The 14259-nt window shown below is 41.1% G+C and overlaps 1 protein-coding gene across 6 annotated transcripts in view; it reads left to right on the forward strand.

Moving 5' to 3' along the window:
- The window catches only part of PALM2AKAP2 (PALM2 and AKAP2 fusion), a 508788-nt gene that overhangs the window by 380328 nt on the left and 114201 nt on the right, over positions 1-14259 (forward strand). The gene's annotated exons all lie outside the window — the stretch shown is intronic.

The following is a 14259-nucleotide window of genomic DNA, read 5'->3' on the forward strand; positions in this document are numbered from 1 at the left end:
TAACTCTGTCCCCATGAAATACTAACTCTCCATTCCCCTCCTCCCCTCAGCTCCTGGCAACCACTTCAGTGTCACAGTTTATATGTAATAATATCTAGCTGTATTCTCAAGGGGATTTAAAATATATCCTATTAAGAGTAAAAAGCAAGTAAGATGGCTAAACCTCAACCTAGCATTTTAATAACCTCTGGACAGGGCAAGCTAGAAAGGCAGTCATTTTACATGCATTTAAGAACTTTATATTTCCAAAATAAAGTTCCTAGGAAGCTGCTACATACTAGATCTTAAAGGAATTTGCTGGTCACAGAGCGTCCTTTCTTCTGAGGAGTAAACTGCCCAGTGCTGACATCCTGGAAGTGTCTTGCCTTTATTCAGCTGGAGCCACCAACTGCACCTGTTTGGATCTGCATTGTTTTCTTGAATTGTGTTTATTTAATGACTGTACAAAACTACATCAATCCGTGTTAAAAGTACAAAGATCCATGTTAAAAGAAATATCTCTTGGTCTGAAATAATGTGATTTGGCTGCCATCTTAATCAAATATACCAACTAAGTCCCAAATGCTGTCTTTACCTTACCCTCTTGTTTTATATACAGAGACTAAAAACTAAGTATTTGCAAAAAGGAGCACAGAACATTCTAGCACACACCTTGGATTTTTTCGCAGAAAGAAGTCTTGTACTTATTTACATTGTTAAAAGATAAACTGAGCCATAGTAAGAATTTTAAGAGTGTATTTGAACAAAAACTCATTCAAATTAGGCAGCACCAAACCAGAAGTGGTTAGCAGCACTCTGCCCACAGGAGCTGGGGAGAGACTTTTATAGAGAAAAGGTGGAAGCAATGAAAGGCAAGTAATCAATTGGCTGTAACTTAAAGCCTCACTGGCCGTTTGTATTGTTTCTCCTTAGTGTTTTGATTTTGTAACCTTGAGGCAATAACAGCTTAAATTTTGGTTTGCTGTTGGGGGTCTCCATGGCAGTAGAGCCACCTCTGTCTAATGACCTCCTTGTTTAGTTAATTTAACCACATATACAATATTTTTCAGTTGTGCTTAGGCAAGAAGCAGGATGGGTACCAGTTAGGCAAGTTGGGGGTTCTGGCTGCAAAACCGTTTGAAAGGGGCACATTTCCTAACCAAGGACATGAGAGAGCCACATAAAAAGAGGTTGTTGCCTCAGTATGTACAACTTACTGCTGGGAGGGGGATTGTTCTCCTGGAATGGCAGATGTTCTCTGTTACAAAAGGGGAAAAGCATTTAGACTCTTCCGGTGGTGAATAGAGGCCACAGGTTACAGCTTTCTTTGCGAGCTGCCTTTAAAAAGCCATTCTGCTGAGGACCTCCTGTTGCCAGCAGAGCTGACCAGTTGTCCTTTGTACTTGCCGATGACGACATAGAGGATTGTTTGTGCAGGGGCTCTGGACAAAAAGACACATTTGGGACCAGAAGTCCTTTCTGCATTGGGTACATACATAAAGATTGTTCTAAATTTGCTTCCTTGCCAAAGGAACTCTTTTATGGCAGACTTTTTTAGTCCTTGAAACTATTTAGAGTGGTGGATCTCAAAGGGGGATGACAGTGGGGGGTAGGAGGCATTCCAGGACTAACTGTTGGCTAAATGTTCACCATACCCTCTCTTGGAGAATCACTGTCTTGATTTTTTTTTAATATGCATTTTGTATTATTACAAGGAATCAGGTGTGAAAGGCCCTGGTGTACACTATAACATGGTGCATCAGTATTGGTTACCGTTAGTCCTATGTGTTGCTCCCTATGTGTCAAATAAAGTGAAGGTCAAATGAATGAAGTCACAATTGATAACTCTCATTATATATGTATAGATAAGGAATATTCTGGCAAATGAAAGATCTCAGGTACCTTCTTCTCTGCTGTTTTATCTAATTATCATGTCCTCCTGCTGACAATAATAGCTAATATTGATTGAGCATTTGCTATGAGCTGGGTACTGTGCTCAGCCCTTACATGTACCATTTCATATAGTCCTCAAAATGGCCCTGCAAAGGAGGAACTCTTATTCACCCCATTTTACAGATGTGGTGACTGGGGCTCAGCAAAGTGAAATGAATTATCCAAGATCTCAGAGTGAGTGTTGGAACTCAGGTGAAAATACACTTTATAACCTCTCTACGTAGGGGTTGATGAATGCAAATTAATTTTACTATCAGCTAAAGCAGAGTAGCTCCTAGGATGGGGCAAAAGTAGTTTTGCCAGATAAAACACTGGACACCCAGTTAGATTTGAATTTTAGATAAGCAACAAGTAATTTTTTTAGTATCAGTATGTGCCAAATATTGCATGGGACATACTAAGAAATTGTTTATTTGTTACCAAAATTTAAATTTAACTGGCCATCCTATATTTTAATTTGCTAAGTCTGGCAGTCCTAGGCAGGGAGGGGTATTGCAAAGGAGGTAAAGGAAACAGCTTAATGCATTTGATTGCTGTGGTCTGAGATTATTTGTGGTTTTGTATTTCTTTCTTTACTATGACTTTATTCATTTCAGGATGACCGTATATTATATTAAGTTCATTATATTAAGCTTTAAATCAGACAGATATACACGTTCAGTTTATACAATAAACTAATAACCTATCAATGGATCTCTCCTGATCCACTTTTTCTTTTTTCCTAGAAATAAAGCCTTCCAAACCTGACCCATGCCAAGATCTGTACCTCACTGGTTTCTCTATGAAGTGAAACCATGGGAAATTCTGCCCCCAGTTTGTTTGTTTCTCTTGACTTAAAACAAAACAAAGCAAAACAAAAAACACAACTTTTCCTCAATCTGGGCATGTTATAATTTTTCTGAAGCCTATTCTAGGGTTTTCATTTTTAGCTGGGCTATCGATCAGTGATTTCATTTCCTGCAGAGAGCTTCACCATCCCAAGTTTTAAAATGTTGATGAAATATTCTTGTGCTTTTACCTAGTCTATGGCTTAGTAAAATTCCCCTCTCTCTGGGTGGTCACCTCCTGAAATAGATGACACTGGCCTACATATTCCCAGCAAAAGTTCTGACACATTCACAAATATTTCCTGAGTACATCAGTGCATTTCCTCCAATGCATATTTCTAGCATTCCAGGGGTGGGAGCGACTAATGATGACAAAGCTCTAGAATAGTCTCTGTCCTGTATGTCAGAGCCCTTTTGCAGATAAGCCTGTCTTCTTATGAATGATCTGCCCAATCTAATTGGCTTTGAAGCAGGGCGTATTTGCAGTTACCAAAGTCTGACTTCTCATAAAACTAAGGCAAGCAATCCAAACGCAGAACCCACCAGCGGGAACCATCGGTCTTTGGTGCTCTTGAAAGGTTGCCAACTGGTTCCCATTAGGCGAGAGTTTGCCCATCTAGTTTATTTATGAATAAATTATCCTTAATGTCTGGGAGGGTTTGGAATGGTCACAAGTTATTCCTGAAAAACAAATTATTCACGTGGCTGTTTCCAAAAGGCTTTGTCCTGAAACAAGTCCGGTATCACAGAGGTCTCATAAATCTTTAGCATAATCCTCTGGAAGTATCTGTTGGATTCATCGGCAGAAAGATCTTGCTTCATTATACAAGCACTTAAGATAGTTTAAGTGAGCATCTAGCACTCCTCTTCATAAATTATCAATGCCTTCCTTTTCTGTGTCTTTCTTCTACCCATCCTCAGTGACCTTCCTCCTTGCTTTTTTCTGTAGCAGTGAAAACTAGTAGTTAACAGAGAAAACCTGACACACATGTAAGTTGTATATAAAAGGAGAATACGTGCTCAGGCAAGGTGATTGCTCCACTGGCTGGGAGAACAGGCTTCAAAGTGCTGAGAGATTTACACACCAGGAGTTGGGCTGTTTTGATGTCACTTGAGCTTATTACTGTTGCAACAATTGCTTTTTCCTCAGAAATGAGACAGTGGAAATGTGACATTTATTTTAGCTCAACATTATCAGGTATATTTCTAAAAAGAAAAAGGTACCGGTAGCCACAATCCCCACTCCCTCTCCCAAAGGGATCTGGGCTAGAAGGTAAGGTAATGGGTCAGTCATCATATTCTCCATATGCTCAGAGACTGAGTTTTGATCTCTAATATGATGAATTTTCTAGTGAATTTCAGTTTAGAAAAATGAATGAGAATAATAGCTAACATTTATTGAGAACTTTCCATGTGTCAGGCATTGCCCACTTGCTTAGGGTATTATTTAATTCTTACACAACCGTATGAGATGGGTACCATGAGTATCTCCAACTTACAGAGGAAGAAAAGGTACAGAGACACTAAGTAACTTGTCCAAGAAACACACAGCAGAGTCTCAGAGCCCAGATCTAACCAGGCAGCCCTTGATCTTTTTTTTTTTTTTTTTTTTTTTTTTTTCAGCCCTTGTTCTTAACAACTGCTGCTTCCCCTGGTAGAACAAAATGGTGATGCTCTTATGCAAACAGATAAAGTAGGTCTCACAGCCCCTGATCAATAAGAGAGCTTTTATGTAGTTCTGTTTGCATTTGTTCTTCAAATGCAAAACTGCAGTTTACCTGGTGGGATAAGATTAGATTTTCATCCCAGAGATTTGGTTGTTTTTCAGGCTTGCCCTTGGGTTTACATCCTATCAACATTCTGATTACATTTCATTATCATTCGACTGCAGTGATTCATGAATATGATAAAAACAGACTGGCTCTTCAATAAATAAGGGAAGCTGGGCCGACAGTGAATAAATAGACCTTTCTTTGAATCTGGAGAAATTCAGCCTACGGATGTCCTGCAGTATTTATTAGGAGACCACTATACCTACCATGCCTGAGCTTGGGGCAGTTTCTTCTTTTAGTTTTTCCTAAGATATGTGTATTTCTGTTATACAGCATTTCTTAACTTTTAGGTTAAAAAAGAAACTTATTGAGTGTTATGTTGCATATTCTTACATGTGGGGTACTATATTTAAACACGTTCAAATTCTGAGGGTGATTTTTCAAATTTATGGCAATAAATCCTTTGGAAATTTTGAAAATGAAAAGCTTAAGTTGAGAAATAGACAAACATTCATCCAGTAAGAATTATTATTTTTATTATTATTAATGTGTTTTATATATGTTGGTTCCTACAAAGAAAATATGAAGAAAACCCAAATATGAAAAAAATTTCCAAGTTTATCCCATGAGTGACATAGGAAAATCCCTCTTAAGAGAAAAGGCATTGCAAAAGAGGCAAAGAATCTTTTTCTTTTTCAAATAAAAGTATGCATCCTGTTTCTAAGCATTTTTCATAGTATTTGACAGTTTATTAAAATAAACCTTTTTCCTCCATATGGATTTTATCAAACTTTCTTATCCTATAATAGTCTTTGACCCACCCTTCCTATTTTCTTCTTTCTCACCCTTGTTTCTTCTCTTCTTCCCTCTCTTCTTCTCTTTTTCCTTCCTCCTTCCCCTCCTTCCTTACTTCCTTCCTCATTCCTTCCCTCCCCATTCGCTCCCTTTCTTTTTCCCAGCATTCACTAAGGGTCAGACATTATGTTATTTCACTTAACACTCACAACTGCACCGTGAAAGAGGGACACTTGTTTTGTTTATTTGAAGAGTTCCATGCTCTGTAAAGGTGATTTTCCCAAGGTCACAAAATCTGTAAGAGTGGAGCCAGGAATCAGTCCTAGGTCTGTAATATTCCACAGCCCACAGTTTATTGCTTTCCATACAATGAGTATTTCTTTAATAAATGGGAAGTTATTTTAATTAAAATTTAATGACAGGACTGACAAAGACATATGATATTGCTTATATGTGGAACCTAAAAAAATAATACAAATGAACTTATTTACAAAACAGAAATAAATTCACAGACACAGAAAACAAACTTATGGTTACCAAAGTGGAAAGGGGGGAGGGATAAATTGGGAATCTGGGATTAACAGATACACACTACTGTATATAAAATAGATAAACAACAAGGACCTACTGTATAGCACAGGGAACTATATTCAATACCTTTTTAAATTTTTTATTTATTTTATTTTTGGCTGCGTTGGGTCTTTGTTGCTGCACTCGGGCTTTTCTCTAGTTGCGGCGAGCAGGGGCTACTCTTCGTTGCAGTGCGTGGGCTTCTCATTGCGGTCTTCTCTTTGCGGAGCACGGGCTCTAGGCGTGTGGGCTTCAGTAGTTGTGATGCACGGGCTTAGTTGCTCTGTGGCATGTGGGATCTTCCCGGACCAGGGCTCGAACCTGTCCCCTGCATTGGCAGGTGGATTCTTAACCACTGAGCCACCAGGGAAGCCCTCAATATCTCATAATAGCCTATAATGGAAAAGACTCTTAAAAAAGAATTTTATATATATATATATATATATATATATATATATATATATATATATATATATATATATATATATAACTGAATCACTTTGCTATATACCTGAATCATTGTAAATCAACTCTACTTCAATAAAAAAAAATTAATGATAGGAAAATAGCTAAATAGCTATGATCGCCCAGGAGAAGGCATTAGTCAAGAACCCTTCTGAGCTAAGACTGATCTGGCTCTTTGGATTGGCCCCAGGGCAGTTACTAGAACAGCAGACCAGCATAGATGAATAATAACAAATAGCTACCATCTACTGAGAATCTAAATGGTGGGTTCTTTGGTCTCTGTAAGCATTAACTCAACCAGTGCTCACCACAAACCCATGGTATAGATACTATGTAATTGTCTCCACTTTAAAGGCTAGGAAACTGAAACTGAAACACAGGGAGGTAAAGTCACCTGTGGAAGGTCCCACCCAGAATCAGTGGAGGAATGCGGATTTGGCCCCCAGAGCACAACCTCCTACCCATGACACCGGACCACCTCTCGCCTGTGATCCACACATGCTTGTCCTTTTCTCAGGTGATGCTGAGCCAGTTAACTTCACAACCAGCCATTTCCTTGGAGTTCAGATCCATAGCAAAGAAAAGGCGTAAGAGTCTGGTTTCCCAATCAATAACTTTCAAGCCACACATTCTTTGTGCAAGTGACGTATCTGAAAAGAGCTATTTTTGTAATGAAGGAGTTAAAGGGAGAAGAATGCCACAGATAATAGCAGAAAAAAAAGAAAGGCCAGTTGAACTCACCCATGATAAATGTTAGAAATTTAAGGGTCAATGTGGTCCTTGCATATGAAACACTAAATTCTTCTTGGAAATCGTCTTATGGGACAATCTAGTTTGTTTAGTGTTTCAAAAGTGCAATTTTTTTACCTAAAGTTCAGGAACTACTTTACCCAATGTACTTCAAAAGTCTGTTTCGGTGAGTTGGTATTTTGTTGAAAAGAAATTTCTTAGAAAAATAATCAAATGGGGATTTTTTGAATTTAAAAAGAACATTTTATTGTAATGAGAATAAGAAGTATATGCGCATGCATCTGATAAATAGGTATTGAATGTCTTCTAAGTGCAATGCTTCCTGCCATGTGCCTGGTGCATCTTCTTCTTCCAATTATGTCTAGAATCTGATTCCACCATTACTATCACCACTGTACCATGACCATCCTAGTTTAAGCTATTGTCACCTCTTGCCAGGATTACTACAATAGCTTCTAAGTGGTCTCCTGGCTACTCCTTTTCCCGCCTGTAGTACAGACCTTATATAGTAGCAGCCACAGTGATCTTTAAACAACTTAAGTCATTTATCTGCTTAAAATAAATGAGTGGCTTCACATCTTATTCAAGAAAAAAGTATTCCAAAATACTTATCGAGGCTTGTGGGGTCCTCATGACCTGGCCTGGCCTGTTTCCTTTCTGAGCTCACTCACTGCCACCCTCCCCTCATCTACCCCTCCTCAGCTGTGAAGGCCTCCTGGCTGCTCCACACACGGTTGATCAGTGTTGCCACAGCTGCTGTTTCCTGTGCTGAAATGCTTTTCCCTTCAATATCTCATGGCTCACTCCTTTTTGCAGTTCTCTGCTCAAATGTCACCTCATTAAGGAGTCTCTTCTTGACCGTACTGTATAAAATAGTACCCACTCCCCAGTGCCATCAATGTCATCCCTTTCCCCTGCCTTATTTTTCTTTATAACAATTAACACCTCCTGACAATAATATATTTCTAATAGCTACATGGGTTAATTCAATTGACCTTTGATTTTCTATCCTGTTATCTTATTTCATATTATCTGGCATTCTTCTTCCTTGTTGGTTTTTTTCATCTTTCCCCATTCTTCACACTGTATTAGGATGTAAGCTCCATGAACACATTTTTTTCATTTATTCAACAAATTTTAATTAGCACCTACTCTATGCCAAGCTATGGGCATCTAGAAATTAACTAAAGAGACTATAATCCTGTATGCATGTAGGTTACTTTTTAGTAAGGGGAGATAGACAAGAAACAAAGAAACAAGCAGGTATATTATATGAAAGACAATGATAAGGGCTTTGGAGAAAAATAAATCAGAATATTGTCAGATAGGAGTGACACGGTTGTGGCTAGAAGAATGGAGTCTGTCTTTAATCAGGTGGGCAAGACTGTGGGAGGAGCAGATTTGGGGAGGAAATTAAGAATTTTCTGGGCACTTGTTAAGTTTAAGATGCCTTCTAGTCATCCAAGTGGAGAGGTCAGGTGTGAGTCTGGAGTTCCAGGCAGAGGGCAGGCTGAGATAGAAATCTGGGACTCATCAGTACATAGCCACAAGACAGGATGAGATCACAGAGGGATAGAAGGAAAGAAGGAGTTGAGGCCCTAGTCCTGGATCAGCCTATATTAAAGATTTGGAAGATGAGGAAAAAAAGGAGACCAAGAAAGAATAGCTAGTGAGGTCCGTGAGGAACCAGGAGAGAGGAGTATTTGGGAAGCCAAATGAAAGAAGTAGTTCAAAAAGGAGTGACCGAACATCTGTGTCAAATCCTGCTGAAAGGTTGAGTAAGATGAGTTCTGAGAAATGATCATTGGGTTTGGCAGCCTGGAGAGGTCATGTTGACTGTGACCAATGCTCTGTCGGTGGGGCAACAAGGACAAAAGAAAGAATGGGGGTGATGGGGGCAGGAAATGGAGACAATAAGTAGAACTCTCTCTTTTAAATATGTTTGATCTAAGGGGGAATAGAAAATTGAGGTGGTAGCTGCAGAAGGCTGTAGGGTTAAGAGAAGTTTTTGGGGGTTTTTTTTGTTTGTTTGTTTGTTTTTAAAGTGGGAGAGATCACAGTAGACCTTATGAGGTGAGAGAAAATTTATGTTGCAGGAGAGGGTACAGTTGGGGGAGTAATGTCCTAGAAGGGGTAAGAAGGGATGGGATCCAGTGCAAATGGAGGAGATGGCCTTAGCTAGGGTCAGGGGCATGTGCTCATAGTCACAAGAGGGAAGGCCATCTTCTCATTGCCTCTTCTTACTCAGTGAGATGAGAAGCCAGGACATCAGATGAGAGTGACATGGAGCAAGAAGTATATAAGGGAAAAGGAGAAGGTGTACCTAGTCATCGCAAGAGTAGGGGAATGAATGGACTGGGGAAATGTAAATAGCATCTCCAGGCACCACTTAAAGGAAGCAGTCATCAATTTAAAGTGAGACTAGCTAGGGGGTTGTATGTATTTCTCTAATCATGTCAGTGTGTGAATGCAGATGTGGAGTGGACAAAGAGTTGGATTGATCTGGGGTTACTGATTACAGGGTGAATATGGCAAAGGGAGAGACAGACAAAGGAGTTGAGAGCGTACACAAGGGATGGACCATGGAATCTAAGCTACAGAAAGAATGAGACCAGGAGGGATGAGGAACAATGATGCATAATGGAATCATTGGATTAGCCTTGGTTATGGAGTGGAGAATTATTGGCGTTAGCATAGTAGTAGAAAGAGTGTGGGACTTCCCTGGTGGTACAGTGGTTAAGAATCTGCCTGCCAATGCAAGGGACATGGTTTTGAGCCCTGGCCTGGGATGATATCACATGCCTCAGAGCAACGAAGCCCGTACACCACAACTACTAAGCCTGCGAGCCACAACTACTGAAGCCCACACGCCTAGATCCCATGCTCCGCAACAAGAGAAGCCACCGCAATGAGAAGCCCGCACACTGCAAGGAAGCGTAGCCCCCGCTCGCTGCAACTAGAGAAAGCCCCTGCGCAGCAACGAAGACCCAATGCAGCCAAAAATAAATAAATAAATTAATTAATTAATTTTAAAAAAGGAAAGAGTGGTGGTTAGAGAATAGGATGTTTGAAACTGAGATTATGAAGGGTGCACGGTTATTGGTAATTACAAGGTCTAGGATGGGACCATGGAACTGGATGGCTGAAGTAGGAAGACAATAATAGTTATTTTTTAAAATTTATTATTTATTTATTTATGGTTTTTTTTGGCTGCACCTCGCGGCATGCAGGATCTTAGTTCCCCCACCAGGGATCGAACCCGTGCCCGCGGCAGTGGAAGCTCGGCGTCTTAACCACTGGACCACCAGGGAAGTCCCAATGATAGTTATTTTTAAAAATTTAAAAAACTTAAGAGGCCAGGATATTCAAAGACTTATCTACATGGGTGTTATAATCATTAAGACTTATAATCAGAATGTTGGAGAGAGTGACAGATGCTAAAATCTTCAGGTAATGAGGGAGGGGGATTTTACTGAGAAAGGAGGACAGTAGTCTGGAAGAAGCAGTAATGAGCTAGAACACCCATCCCACCTCCAGGCCCAGGGGCTTGAGGATGAGAGAAAGCACTTGGCTTTGTTCACTGCCACATCCCTGGCACCTACAATGGGGCCTCACACATGGGAGAATCTTAATAAATACCTGTTGAGCGGATGAGTGATTGACAGGGAATGTCCATCTTGGCAAGAGGAGTCATTGGAGACCGGTTTGGGACGCTAACTCAGATGCATTGTGAAAGGCGGCCAGGATGGGGGAGAGGCCAAGGGCAGGGAGATCTGCTAAGAGGCCATTGAATAGGCCAGGTGGGAAGGAGTGACCTATGAAGGGGCAGTGGAGACAGTAACAGGGGCCACAGTAGCTTGACCACAGTGAGGAAGAGGGCAAGTGACCACGGGGATTGTGGGACCCTTGAGTCAGGAAATACAGGGCAGATGAGTGAGGCGAGGCTAGTAAGGAGTTGGGTTGGAGCATGTGTGTTTGATGGGTGTTCAAGGGAAGATGCTGAACCCAAGGTAAGACTCTAGGCTGCCCTGGATAGAGTGTCTCTGTCAAGGGGAGGGTCAGGATAATGGCAGTGGGGGAAGAAGATTGTGGATGGAGCCCCTGGAAACAGCAGCCTGGGGGGCAGGCTTGAAGCAGGGGAGTCAAATAGGCCTTGACTGGTAAGAAGGGCTTTCTAGGTAAAGAGCAGAATGTGACTAGAATGGGCGAAATAACTGGTGGATCCAGGGCCGACTGAGTGATACCGACCCAGAGAAAATGAAAGCAGAAAGTAGAGCTAAGGCTGGAAGGGGAGGGGAGCAGTGGGGGCCCATTTCTCCCTGGCAGGGCCCTGCCCTGGGGTAAGATGGTCCCCCCATCTTGTGGGAACCAAGCACTCTGGATACAGTGCCTGGCAGGGACCCCCTCCAGAGAGTGGCCGCAAACCACAGCACACACGCATGTCAGCACGAAGGCTTCACTTCCCCTCTCTGATATGCAGGTCTGTGGCAGCATCCTCTGTCAGCAGAATATTCCAGAATATTGAGAACGGGCTGGAGACTTTAACAGAACTCAAAGCAAAACTCCAAGGCAAAAGGCTGAGAGGGAAATATTTCTAGGATATTGTGATAGAGATGGTGGGCACGTAACCATACTGACAGCACAACCGTCCTGCCTATACTGATGGTAACCAGTGCTTCTGCACTTGTCTGGGCAGAGGTGGGTCATAGATATGACTCTGGCCTTAAAACCAAATTAACCAGAGCTTTCACTCATCATGCCATGTAATTGTTGTTTATTGTTTTCTTTAGAAATAACAAAAATACCAAAGAAAGCAAGCTTATAGCAAAGAAATTAGCCCTGACCTAAGAGTGAGCAGGCCTGAGTCTGAGTGCTGACCTTGGCCCAATTTTGCCTGGTGGTTTTGTGTAAGTCCCATCCCCCTTCTAGGATTCAGTTGCTTTCACTGATAACAACTAACATTGTAGCTGGCCTTGGGCTTACAGCTTTACATGGATGGTCTCATTTTACGCTCACAACAGTCATATTGTAGATGTGACACTGCAGGTAGATGTTCTCATGATCTGCCTTTTATAGGTGAGGATTCAGAGAGATGGAGACGCTGAGCAACTTTCCCAAGATCACACAGCTAATAAATGACAGACCAGGATTCGAACCCTGGTCTTTAGCTCCAGAGACCCTGGATTTCACTGACACTTTGCTATACTGTAAAATGAGGAACGTGGCTGGGGTGACGTAATGTGCCTCCTAGCTCTAATTCTCATTTATCTGACATTTGGATATGCCCTCACTCATCCCAAGCAAGTTAAGAAAATGCCTGATATAAAACAGAAGCAGTGGCAGCCATCTGTCTAAACACACAGTTCTCTCTTCGTGCTGGCCTATCTTATCTCGGTCAGTCTATAAATTAATTAGCAGTCCTTCACAGGAGTCACAAACTATTTCTGATAGTCTGGCTTTGGAAGGTATTTGAGTTTGCAGTGCCTGCTCCTAAAATTTACTATGCTGTGGTCTAAAAAGAAAAGGAACTAGGAAGGAAGGGAGGAAGGAAAGCAGGGAGGGAGGGAAGGGAGGAAGGAAGGAAGGGGAAAAGAAGATAAAGGAGGGAGATTGGGATTGACATATACACATTACGATATATAAAAGATAACTAATAAGAACTTACTGTATACAGGGAACTCTATTCGGTGCTCTGTAATGACCTATATTGGAATGGAGTCTAGATGAGAGTGGATATACGTATACGTATGGCTGATTCACTTTGTTGTACAGCAGAAACTAACACAACATTGTAAATCAACTATACGCCAATAAAACAATTAAAAAAAAAAAAGACGAGAGAAAGGAGGAGAGGGAGAAGGAAAAGAAGCAGGACAGAAGGCAAAGGCCTTTACTTGAGTTGGAGGCTCTTCACAGATTATGTGGGTTTTTATGCTTTAGTTGACTTTATCATAAGCTGTTATGGTTTCTAAAGTGATTTTACATAGGTCATGGTCCCCTCCCAACAGAAGCTTTTAATATGCTGTAGAAGAAGCCATCATTATTCTCCATATCTAAATGGTCTTAACATTTTATAATCTTCATTGTTACTTAGGTAAGTAATTAGCTTACTCTGTGTAGATAAACTCAGACTGCCTTCAGAGTATTCCCCCATCATATTCAGTGAACTTACCTTCACGCCTGGATAAGTAGTTTAATATATTCAATATCGTAGAAGGAAAAAGCCTATTGTCTTGTTGGGTTGTTCAGAATATTAAAACACTTGACCAGTAAGTCAGAGACTACTTACTGCAAAGGCCACCCCTCTCCGATGATCAGAATTATTAAAGTTTAAAATGTCAAGTTTCCCCTAATAGTACTGAAAATCCTTATGGTTCTTTCCATAAATTAACAGCCTGTAATTAAGAGTTCTGAGGAAAACACTTGAGCATGACAGGGAAAATGTTACGGTCCCATTTTTTAAAAACTAAAAAATCATTCTCATGTTACCTAAACTGAAAAGGAATTAAGTACCACCAGAAAGAATGGTAGTTTTGTATTTAAAACACAGATCTCTGGGAATTCCCTGGCCGTCCAGTGGTTAGGACTCGGCGCTTTCACTGCTGAGGCCCCGGGTTCCATCCCTGGTCAGGGGAACTAAGGTCCCGCAAGCCTCGTGGTGCAGCCAAAAATAAATAAATAAATAAAATAAAACACGGATCGCTAATGAGAAGCAAATTCACTGGATTTACTCAACAGAAACTGCCTTCCGCACTGGGGGCACTGCTCCCATCGTCGTGTCTGTGAACACGCTGTGTCCCTTCCTGTACATTCCGAGTATATTTAGCAGACTTTGTGTTTGTGAAGCAGTGCCTTAAAAGCACCTTGTTCTACACTGTGTCTCCATTAGGGCATGAACTCCAGAGTGTTTACTAGATTTTTTAAATGCTTCAGTTGTTGAATGAGATAAAATTCTCAGCCAAGAAACAAAGAACTTGAGCCTCCGGGCTTTGTTGTTAATTACCAAAGTATTACATGAGTACATTCTTGTCATTAACACTTAAGCTTTGCGGCCTCTGTAAAGAGGAAGGTGGGGCCCACAGTGGTCCCACGTGGCCATCTGTGCCTTCTTGCTTCCCTCACAGGGGGACTCTGCCGTCTGTGCTCTC

Source organism: Balaenoptera borealis, assembly GCF_965194805.1.
Source record: "Balaenoptera borealis genome assembly, chromosome: 8".
NCBI lineage: Eukaryota > Metazoa > Chordata > Mammalia > Artiodactyla > Balaenopteridae > Balaenoptera > Balaenoptera borealis.